The sequence below is a fragment of the Lissotriton helveticus genome, chromosome 4_1 (genome assembly GCF_964261635.1).
Source record: "Lissotriton helveticus chromosome 4_1, aLisHel1.1, whole genome shotgun sequence".
Classification (NCBI taxonomy): Eukaryota; Metazoa; Chordata; class Amphibia; order Caudata; family Salamandridae; genus Lissotriton; species Lissotriton helveticus.
In genome coordinates this window covers 1,668,277,554-1,668,290,048 of record NC_136063.1, presented here as the reverse complement: position 1 = coordinate 1,668,290,048, position 12,495 = coordinate 1,668,277,554, and positions in this window count along the sequence as shown.

Sequence of the window (12,495 nt, the reverse complement as noted above, 5' to 3'; positions counted from 1 at the left end):
CTAGTTCTACATCTTTTGGCCATCCCTAAATCTAATGCGGTACTTCTCTGTGATAAGACCGAACTTGATGATAAGGATGATTTTCATTGAATTGCCTCATCTGGCCCCCAACTCCAGTGTAAGCAAGATATACCTACCCATTGAAGGTCTGTATTTTCAAAGTGAGCCCCTTAAAACTCTTCTGGGACCCTGTGCATCTTAAAGGCTACCTCATAGACAGAAAGCCACTTGTTAATGTCATATTGTACCACATAGCTGGGCCCCAGATCTTTAGGCATGTGAACCTTGCGAGAATACCCTTATTTGGCTCTGATGTCCAACTCTTTGAGACTTAGCAATTGGGTAATTCACCTTTCCTTCACAACCAGGGTATTTTCAACCAAAGCATTTCTCTGCCTCATCATTTCTCCTCCATCTTGAGCTTGGTCATCTGCAATTTAAACTCACTTTTAGTCTTCCAGTCTGCTTGCTCCTCTGGGAACAGGCCTCGTGAAGACACACTGCTTTCAGCTCTGCCAGGAGATCCAACTCAGGAGACAAGTCATCCCTTCCCCTGAGTGCTGCGCCTAAGGGCTTGCATCCAGGCACTGCTCCTGTTCCTCAATATCATCCTCCTCTTCCCTATTTCTGTTGCTGTCAGCAACTGGTGAACATTTCCCAGGTCCTCAAAGCTTTCTGAAGCTCCAACATTTTGGTACCTGTTAGACCTAGTGTTTATGGTTGTAGATTATGCACCCTGTACAAGCAGGAACCACCACTCTAGTCAGGGTTAGCTAGATACACACTAAAAGATAAACTGTGCTCACAGCAGTCCGGCTTATCTAAAGAGGTAATGTGCAAAGTATTTGTGCAACACACACACACACACGTACCAACACAATAAAATCACCACACAAATACTCCACAAAGTGTTAGAATAATAGATTATATTTTTAGGAGTAAAATAAAACCAAAACGATGAAACTCCACTTAGTGGAACAGGAGTTACACATTTTTAAAGAATAAATCAAAAAGTAGTGCTTGGAAGCAAAAAGCACATACAGGTTACTAGAGGTCATGCTGGACTGAGATAAATCCAAAGTTCAGACCGACAGCAATGGAGGGCAGACCGGCTGGCTACAGGACTCATGCAGGTCCCACTGAAAAAGTTCCTTGGAAAGCATGACCATCGAAATCTAGATGTATTGGTTCTGTTCCTCACAGGTGAGGAAGGCTTCATTGACGAACCGATTTGTGATGCAGGCACTGCATCATTGTCGAGCTGTGATGTCTATTGACTTCAAGGTACTCCTTTAAAGCAAGATCGTCGGTCAGCTCCTGCATCACTGGCGAAGAGCAATGCTTCACTTCCAATCTGTGCAAAGTAGTCACTGTACCAATTTTGATGGTTCTGTACAGAAGAAGTCACCTTTCCCGGGCCCAGGACTGGATTGGCACCACTTGACAAGGCGGGACAGACAGATGGCACAAAATAGGTGCTGTTTCAGGGTTAAAGAAAGTCTTTGATGGCCCTGGGACTTCTGACAGGAGGCAAGCAAGGAAGCCCTTTGAGTCACTCTGGGTTCAATTACTTGCCTCGGCAGAGCCGAGATCAGCAGGTAGCAGAGCAGCACAGAAAATAGAAAAGTAGCTCTTCCAGAGCAGCAGTCAAGCAGAGTGCTAATTCTTGTAGCCAGCAGTCTTTACTCCTGACAGAGTTCTTCGCAGGTCCAATAACGTACTGTCTTGGTAGGGTCAGAGGCCCAGTACTTATACCCAGTTGTGCCTCTGAAGTGTGGGTTGTTTCAAAGCAGGTACTTTAAGTGCACAGGTCGCCCTTTCTTCCCAGTCCTTGCTCCAGACTATCAGTAGGGGGTAATCAGCCTTTTGTGTGCGAAACATGACACTAACTATTCAGGCGTAGGTGTCAGCTCCCTCACTCTTCCTACCCTTAAAGAGACAGCAGAATGCAGATGAATTCAGATGAGTTCTCTGTCACACACACCCTTCCTGTGTTTGCTTATAATTAAAGGAAATGCAAAAAGTGTAGCTGTCACCCACCACAGAAGTATATTAGAGACAGGCTGCAAGGCACACAGACAAGAAAGAACAGGCAATTGCCCACTTTCTAAAAGTGACATTTCTAAAAGAGTAATGCTAAATCCAACTTTACTAGTAAACAGTATTTATCATTACCATTTCAAAGACATAAAACATGATGCAGCTTCTTCTTTCTAATCAGGATTTACAACTTACAATATAGTACATGCACTTTAGCACTGGTCAGTAGTGGTAAAGTGCTCAGAGTCCTAAAGCCTACAAAAAGAAAGTCAGAAAAAGAGGAGGAGGAAGACAAAATGGGTGGGATGATCCTTCAGAGAAGGCCTTTTTCCAACAGTGCTTTCTTGGTTAGAAGTACTCTTTCCTTATAGAACTGCTTGTGTTCAACCATAGTGTAGCTCTCCAGGTTTATGAGCCCGAATTCCAGTCCAGCAGGTATGGTCAGAGACAGTCAGGTAGAATGAGAGTGGTTTTGGAAAAAGCAAAAGAGTGAATCAACGAGAATTAAAAACTCAAATTGGTGTAAAACTATCTATTTGGAATTTTTAGTGTAACACAAAATCACTGTATGGAACTGCACAAATACACGTTATAATCTCACTTCTGAATGCCAGTGTTGGAAACTGGGTTACTGGTTAAGGGGGAAGAAACCCTATTAGAATGGCAACCACAAATCTTGTCAGGGTGAAACACAAGCAAACCCCAAATTAACCATAACTTAATCCTCTGGTAGCTTGTCCCAATAGCAGTCAGGCTTAACTTAAAGGCAATGTGTAAAGTATTTATGAAGTCCTTCAAACAGTAATAATGGGAAAACACTATACAAAAAGAAATACCATACTAAATAGAAAAATGTTATCAATATTTGAGACCAAAATGACAAATTTCCAATATGTTGAATCAGAAAGATGCAATTTAAATATTTAAGTGAAAGCAGTGCTTAGAAATACAAAGAGTCAACTGTGGTTATCTGGTTGCGACGGATTGGGATAAAGTCTCAGGTGCAGGCCTATTGCGATGGAGTGCGGTCCGAGTACAGGTACCAAGATAGGCCCACTGAACATTGTACCTTAAATCTGGGTTGTTGAGCATTAAGACAACCTAAGTCTAGGAAGCGTAGCGCAGTGGTAGCTCCGAGGTCCTGCATCAAGGACGTGTCATGCAGCGGTGGTTCAGAGAACCTCTAGGGCTGTAATGTGTGGTCTTGCATCCAGGATGCATCACTCCGCAGTGTTTCTGAGGAGCTGTGGGGCTGCGATGTGAGTTCCTGACTTGAGATGTACTGCGCAGCAGTGTTTCCAAGAGGCTGCAGAGCGATGCATTGCACTGTGTCAGTCCTGCGGAGATCCCAGCTGGGATGGCAGAGAACCTTCAGGCCCAGTCCAAGGTTCCAGGATTGGGGTGGCACCACTCGGGATGCATGACTAACAGCAGGTAGAGTCCAGGTGCTAGATTCAAGGTAGTTGAAGTCATTATGGTGGTCCTGAGTACAAGATACAGGTCCATTCTTTCTCACTCCGGCAGCGGGACTGCATGGTAGCAGCCCTTCTTGCAGAGCAGCACATCAGTCTTTCTGAGTCTTCCACAGGTTTAGAGGTGTTCTGAAGTATTCAGTCTGAGGGTCCAATATTTGCACCTGGTGCCTAATTAGAAGTAGGACAAGATTCTGGAGGTTTCCACCACCAAAGGTGTCTGTAATTTCTTGCCTAGGAGCAATACATAAAGACCGACTGCCAGCTGCAACCAGTCACCTGACTCAGAATACAGGCTTCAAGCACCAAATGGTTAGGGCAAGAAAGTACCAAATTTATACAAGCAACGTATTTAGAGGTTGGGCTTCTGGTTTTGTAAAAAAATATGTACAAGTGGCATTTTCAGAATTGTGACTTAAAATACGACTTAACAGCTAAAGAGGGTTTTAAATTACAATTCTTGAGACACCAAAGTCGACCCCCGCTAACAATTGAATGTTTTTACTTATTAACTATAATAAGGTAAACAGTCCCTGGAAGAGGAAGCCCTTGCAGTAGTGAAAAATGTATTTATGAGCTTTTCACTGCCAGGACATGTAAAAGTTATATATATGTATATATATATATATATATATATATATATTCGTATGGAATAAATAATTAATCCTTGTAAATCATCCCACGGAGTCGGTGCCTACTTTTGCATGCTGGTGAAGAGGATTGTCAGAATATATATATACATATATATATATCCAGAGCGTGTCATGTGATCAAGGGCCAAGGGGGCCCGAAACGCGTCATGGCGGAGGTGCGGGTAATTTGCACAAATAAATAATATTGCACCTTGAAGACTTGGGTCCCCTGTCGTCCTTTTAAAGCGTAAGGTATCGACTTTCTGTTTCATAAATCACCGAGTGGCTCTCTCAGTTCAGCGGGACCCCTCCTTCATTTCTGGGCGGAACAAACAGCAAGCCACGCGGCCGGGTTCTCAGCCCGGAAGCAATTCTACGTTTCCCTACACGGGATTTTGACTTTGTTCCTGCCCCCGAGTGGACTGCAGTGGAGGCTGACACCGGAGTCGGACGACCCCTGTGGAGTAGACCAGCCGTGGTATAGCCGGTGTGTCCAAGCAGCTCGGAGAAGGAGAGTGCGGTTAAGACAACGAGGACAGCTGTCCGTTGGTAGTTGCTCTGTGCTTTCGAATTATTTACCCTTATTTGCACCATGGCCGGCGCGCTGAACCATCTGCGGCGCTAACTGTGAACCAACCTGGAGCCACGATTGATGTGGCTAACGCGACGTATCGCGATAAAATTAAAAAACTAGAAAAACTTAAAAAAGGAGAGCAGGCGAAATGGTGGGAACACCGGTCCCTATCCCGATATTTGGAAGTGGGAAGAGTGCCTCCTGGATTACGTATCATGCTGGTCCCCACATATGAGACTCCTAACCCTGACTTATTAACTGAATGGGCCCACTGCAATCTTCAGTCATCAATGAACCTCATGGCCATTTTGGTTAATCATGCCGAGATAGACAGTGTTAAGTTTGAGGAGCAGATTGTGGCATTGGAAACGGAGCTGAGCAGATGTGAACAAAATGCTGCCAACACCAAAATGAAAGATGATATGTTGGTACGAATAAATAAAGAGGAGGAGACTATAAGAAAAAGAAAAGCGTTTAAATTCCAAAGAGATAAACAGGACTATGAAAGGGGGCAGGTGTTTACCTTTGCTAAACGCTATGAGGCTGTGAAAAAGAACATTGTAAAATCTGTGGCAGTCTCTACTTCCTCTCAGCCACAAGTGAATTTAACCAGTAGGGCTGAATCAACAACATCGCTTTCTGATTACAGCTCTGTAGTTGACAGTGGGTCTGATAATGACCAAGCAGGTCCCAGTGGTGATTTGGGGTTTCGCCGATATACCCTGGCTCAGGAGGTAGATTGAATGAGGCGGGACCGTCTCAATACACTACGGCCCAGGGTATCACAACCCGGAGGTTCCAAAACTACAAATGCCACCAAAGGAGGAAACACAAGTGTGCAGGGAAAATACAAGAAAACCAACAACAATTGGAAACGCAAGCAAACACCACAATAATGGATGCAACTGATAAGATGTCCGTAGTGAACCTGTCTGGAATTGAGCTCAACGCAGCAGAAATGCAAATCCTATCCCTGGGGTTGTCATATAGCCCCGCAAGAAACTTTCGGTATGCACAAACGAGATTGGATGTGTTTCAATATGTCCGAAAGATGAAACTGAAAAAATTCTTTGCTTCTAAACAATCAAAAGAGAGAACACCAGGGGAAACAGCCGCCTTAGTAGGTAGCCCTGGTATCCTAACAGCAGGGGACATGGATCTAAGAATGGACTTAGTTGGCTTGCAGAGTGAAAGCACTCAATTGTCAACAAGCGATATGAACCAGGCATCATCAGGCGCTGGGCTCACGGACTTCAAAGCAAAATCGACTTTTTGCCCGGTAATGGTTAAAGACAACATAGACTATTACCATGATCTGGTAACAGCGGACATCAAAAAATTGCAGCATAAGGTGGCACGAAGTAAATACAAATATTCCAAGCATGATCAACTATACCATGATTTGATTAAAAAGTTACAAGCAAATAAATCTGTGATTATTCGCCAGGCTGATAAAGGTGGGAATGTTATTATATGGCTTAGGGACAAGTATATGGAAGAGGCATGGCGTTATTTAGATGACAAAGACTGTTATAAAAGGGTGGATGTGGCAACGGTAAAGGCATTCTGGAATAGCTTTTACATAAAATTGGTGGCTTGGAAAGGATTGGGTTTGCTGAGCGTAGAGGAGTTCAAATTCTTGAAGAATGACCATCCGGTGATTCCATGTATCTACTTTATACCCAAGATACATAAGCACCCATTGCAACCACCTGGTAGGCCCATTATTTCCGCCTGTAAAAGCCTCCTCGAAAACACTTCCAAGTACATTGATTTTTTCCTGCAGGAGCACATGATTAGTTTATCCACCTTTATACAAGACACAGGAGATTTCCTTCGGAAATTAAAAGACATTAAATGGCAGGACGACTACTTACTAATCACATTAGACGTGACCTCTCTCTATATGAGTATTAATTATTTTGATGGGCTTAAAGCTGTGAAATATTTTTGGGACAGACGGCCATTACATTGTCTCTCGCATAACAGCATGCTTTTAAACATAATTGAAATGTGCCTATACAATAACTTTTTTATGTTTCAGCAGATGTGCTTTCAACAGACTAGAGGAGTGGCGATGGGATCCTGCTTCTCCCCCAGTTACGCTTGTCTACATATGGGATTGTGGGAGAGGCAGGTTCTCGGAGTCCAACACGCTGAAACTATGCACAACCACGTTGTATGCTTGTATAGGTACATAATTGGCTTTTTTATGATATGGAGAGGTGGTGAAAGCTTGGCGAGGACATTTATTGATGACCTCAACAATAACTTCTTAAACTTAAAATTCACTTCTAATGTAAGTCGGTCCACAGTGAACTTTCTGGATGTTGATGTATTTATTGACAATAATGTAATTCAAACTAAATTACATCGTAAGGCCACAGCGGGCAATACATTGCTGCATGCGACCAGCCACCATCCTCGCCACTTGATTCATAGCATCCCCTACGGGGAGATGCTACGCATCAAACGCATTTGCAGCAGACAACAAGATGTGGTGGAAGCACAGGCAGCATGCCGCTTACGCTTCCTCGCAAGAGGCTATTCTGACAAAATTATTACATCAGCCATGAAGCGTACAGAGGCCATACCCAGAGATGAAGCACTAATCACTAAAGCCATGAAACAAATAGTTCACCCAGTGTCTGAACCTAATTCCATCAGGTTAATTGTAACATACAACAGACAACATCAGGCGATCAGAAGAATCATGTGTAAACATTGCGCACTCATTCAGAATGACTCTATTTTACAAATGGGATCATTGAACTCACCCACCATCACGTATAGGAAAGCAGGATCTATGCAAAATAGCCTGGTAAGCAGTATTCCAGAGGTCTTGGCTAAGACCGATTGGCTCAGCTCCCGGACGGGTTTTGTTAAATGCATGACCTGCAAAGCGTGTAAACATGGGGTCAACAAGAGATCTTACACCTCTCCCTTCTTTGAGAAACAGATTCCTATCTCCAAATACTTAACATGCAAGACTGAGTATGCCATTTATGTGTTGGAGTGCCCTTGTGCACTCAGATATGTTGGAAGTACCAAACTTCCAGTTCACAAGAGGTTACTTCAGCACATGAGGGCCATCACTGATTGTGATGAGGCATATCCTGTCACCAGGCATTTTAATGACTGTCACAAAAGAGATTTGAATTTGTTACAATTTTATGTAATTGATGCAGTCATGCCCCTGAGAAGAGGTGGCGATAGAGAAGGAATCCTCCGCAAGTTAGAAACTCATTACATCTTAAACTGGGCAGCAAACATCCAACCGGTCTTAAGGCAGGGGAGGATTTCTATACATGCCTATAATCATTCACTATATTTAACATTTTTTTGATCCCTCTTAATTGACATCGTATTATGGGATTCGGCATACATATAGGAAAAATGAGTCTGATTTAAAATATCTGTTTTTTTAATGTTATGATGAAATTAACTTTTAAAGTAAAAAAAATTATTTTGAGCACAAATGATCTTTTTAGGATATGTGGTTTTTGTTTAATGGTTTTGGACAGTAACTGCATATTTGGCACATTTTTTGGTTTGCATAGGTTCAATTGCACTTTTTTGCACATTCGCACATTGCTATAGAAAAACTCAGTTCGTTATAACTGGTGAACTGCTAATTGACATTAACAGCAGCAGTCGTGCCTATTAATGTTATATATGGACTGACTATTGAGTGGTATAAAGTATATTGCATTTTTTAGTAATTGTATTTTACAATTATGTCCATATACAACTAAAACAGGCATGTAATCTTACATGACAGAAGGATAAAAGTTGGTTTTAATTGCTATTTTAGCGGCAATTGTGATGATTTTTTATCTAATCCTGTTTTACTCATGATTATATTTTATCATTTGTAAAAGGGCTATAGATTTTAAACAGTATTCTGACCTGGAGGTGCATTTTTACCAAATAAATGTTGTTAATGCCAACTGTCTGCGTGCGTGTTTGCCTTAGGGGCACCTGGAGCTTGATGTAATACGCGGCCGCCCTTGCCATAAGAACACGCACCAACCCTGGGACTATGGGTGCCACGAGGCTTTGCATCCGCTTTGCTTCTCTGTGGGACAATTGGTACTGGATTATAAATGCAACTCTGGGACAGAGGCCCATCTGAGGGCTTGTAACTCTGCTGGTAACAGTGAAGACAATGTTTGGACACACTACAAAGACCATAATTCTTTGCCCATCCAGGGCGTGCCTTTAAGTTAAAAAAGGTTTGCCCAACGCCGTACGTGACAGCCGAGAGGTTTTGAGAAAGAAGCATGGAAAGCTTCGAAACGCGTCAGCAACAACGGCTGCATTTTTAAAGCAACTGTGAAGGCATTCTGACCTGGAGGCGCATTTTTACCAAATAAATGTTGTTAATGCCAACTGTCTGCGTACGTGTTTGCCTTAGGGGCACCTGGTGCTTGATATATATATATATATATATATATATGTTCAACTTTTTGAATACACTGCACCCTGCCCATGATCTGTTTAGGGCTTAGCGTAGGGGTGACATATGTATTAAAAAGGAAGATTTAGGACTGGCAAAATGGTTATGTTGCCAGGTCTACATTGTGGTTTAAACTGCACACACAGGCTGCAAATGCAGGCCTGAGATATGTTTACATGGTTAGTTAAGTTTGTGACCCACTAGTAGCATTTAATTTACTCGCCCTCTATACATGTAGTACCACTTTACTTAGGGATTTAGAAGTATATTCAATGGGTGTAAGCAATGTTACCATGTATTAAAGAGTGAGCAGTGGTAAAGGCCAAAAGAGATCAGCAAAAAATGGAGGAGTAGGGCAAAAAGGCAAGAGCACCCTAAGGCTGACATATCTAACAGTAATGATGAAAAGAAGTGTTAGTAATTTTAACCTGCAAGGTAAAAGGGATTTTGCAGAGCTGATGCATGCTTCCCACTGAGCTATTTTATGGGCGAGAGATTAAAACAGCAAAGTTAAGTGAACATGAATATGGTCTCTTCAGTGTGAGCAATCTTCTTAATAAGCAATAACAGTCTTAATAAAAAAGCCAGAATTAGAAAATACTGTGACAAAAGCAGAGAAAATAAAAAATTAGGCGAATTAAAAACAATATATGCTAAATAACTCCGGGAAATCAGACAATTAATTTTCTTGTAAACAAAATAAATAAATCTCGAACAACCATCCAAGGCTGTGAGGAGAGCAAGGGTCTGTGTTGCATTGTGCTGTCCTGTAAGAGCCACTGTGAAATAAAACCCTTTGAAGGAGGCAACAACACGGAGAGAGAAAGAAGGCGACTATCATAAAAGAAAACTGAAGAAGATAATGGAAGGTTGTGACAAAAGAAGACAAGGGCACCGAGGGGTCCCCTCTGTCTCAAGTGGCTTTAAGTTAAAAAAGGTGTGCCCGACGCCGTACGTGACAGCCGAGGCTTTGAAAAAGAAGCATGGAAAGCTTCGAAACGCGTCAGCAACAACAGCTGCATTTGTAAAGGAACTGTGAAGGCATTCTGACCTGGAGGCACATTTTTACCAAATAATTGTTGTTAATGCCAACTGTCTGCGTGCGTGTTTGCCTTAGGGGCACCTGGAGCTTGATGTAATACGCGGCCGCCCTTGCCATAAGAACACGCACCAACCCTGGGACTAGGGGTGTCACGAGGCTTTGCATCCGCTTTGCTTCTCTGTGGGACAATTGGTACTGGATTATAAATGCAACTCTGGGACAGAGGCCCATCTGAGGGCTTGTAACTCTGCTGGTAACAGTGAAGACAATGTTTGGACACACTACAAAGACCATAATTCTTTGCCCATCCCGGGTGTGCCTTTAAGTTAAAAAAGGTTTGCCCGACGCCGTACGTGACAGCCGAGAGGTTTTGAGAAAGAAGCCTGGAAAGCTTCGAAATGTGTCAGCAACAACGGCTGCATTTTTAAAGGAACTGTGAAGGCATTCTGAACTGGAGGCGCATTTTTACCAAATAAATGTTGTTAATGCCAACTGTCTGCGTACGTGTTTGCCTTAGGGGCACCTGGAGCTTGATATATATATATATGTTCTACTTTTTGAATACACTGCACCCTGCCCATGATCTGTTTAGGGCTTAGCATAGGGGTGACATATGTATTAAAAAGGAAGGTTTAGGACTGGCAAAATGGTTATGTTGCCAGGTCTACATTGTGGTTTAAACTGCACACACAGGCTGCAAATGCAGGCCTGAGATATGTTTACATGGTTAGTTAAGTTTGTGACCCACTAGTAGCATTTAATTTACTCGACCTCTATACATGTAGTACCACTTTACTTAGGGATTTATAAGTATATTCAATGGGTGTAAGCAATGTTACCATGTATTAAAGAGTGAGCAGTGGTAAAGGTCAAAAGAGATAAGCAAAAAATGGAGGAGTAGGGCAAAAAGGCAAGAGCACCCTAAGGCTGACATATCTAACAGTAATGATGAAAAGAAGTGTTAGTAATTTTAACCTGAAAGGTAAAAGGGATTTTGCAGAGCTGATGCATGCTTCCCACTGAGCTATTTTATGGGCGAGAGATTAAAACAGCAAAGTTAAGTGAACATGAATATGGTCTCTTCAGTGTGAGCAATCTTCTTAATAAGCAATAACAGTCTTAATAAAAAAGCCAGAAATAGAAAATACTGTGTCAAAAGCAGAGAAAATAAACAATTAGGCGAATTAAAAACAATATATGCTAAATAACTCCGGGAAATCAGACAATTAATTTTCTTGTAAACAAAATAAATAAATCTCGAACAACCATCCAAGGCTGTGAGGAGAGCAAGGGTCTGTGTTGCATTGTGCTGTCCTGTAAGAGCCACTGTGAATAAAACCCTTTGAAGGAGGCAACAACACGGAGAGAGAAAGAAAGGCGACTATCATAAAAGAAAACTGAAGAAGATAATGGAAGGTTGTGTCAAAAGAAGACAAGGGCACCGAGGGGTCCCCTCTGTCTCAAGTGGCTTTAAGTTAAAAAAGGTGTGCCCGACGCCGTACGTGACAGCCGAGGCTTTGAAAAAGAAGCATGGAAAGCTTCGAAACGCGTCAGCAACAACGGCTGCATTTGTAAAGGAACTGTGAAGGCATTCTGACCTGGAGGCACATTTTTACCAAATAATTGTTGTTAATGCCAACTGTCTGCGTGCGTGTTTGCCTTAGGGGCACCTGGAGCTTGATGTAATACGCGGCCGCCCTTGCCATAAGAACACGCACCAACCCTGGGACTATGGGTGTCACGAGGCTTTGCATCCGCTTTGCTTCTCTGTGGGACAATTGGTACTGGATTATAAATGCAACTCTGGGACAGAGGCCCATCTGAGGGCTTGTAACTCTGCTGGTAACAGTGAAGACAATGTTTGGACACACTACAAAGACCATAATTCTTTGCCCATCCAGGGCGTGCCTTTAAGTTAAAAAAGGTTTGCCCGACGCCGTACGTGACAGCCGAGAGGTTTTGAGAAAGAAGCATGGAAAGCTTCGAAATGTGTCAGCAACAACGGCTGCATTTTTAAAGGAACTGTGAAGGCATTCTGACCTGGAGGCGCATTTTTACCAAATAAATGTTGTTAATGCCAACTGTCTGCGTACGTGTTTGCCTTAGGGGCACCTGGAGCTTGATATATATATATATGTTCTACTTTTTTAATACACTGCACCCTGCCCATGATCTGTTTAGGGCTTAGCATAGGGGTGACATATGTATTAAAAAGGAAGGTTTAGGACTGGCAAAATGGTTATGTTGCCAGGTCTACATTGTGGTTTAAACTGCAC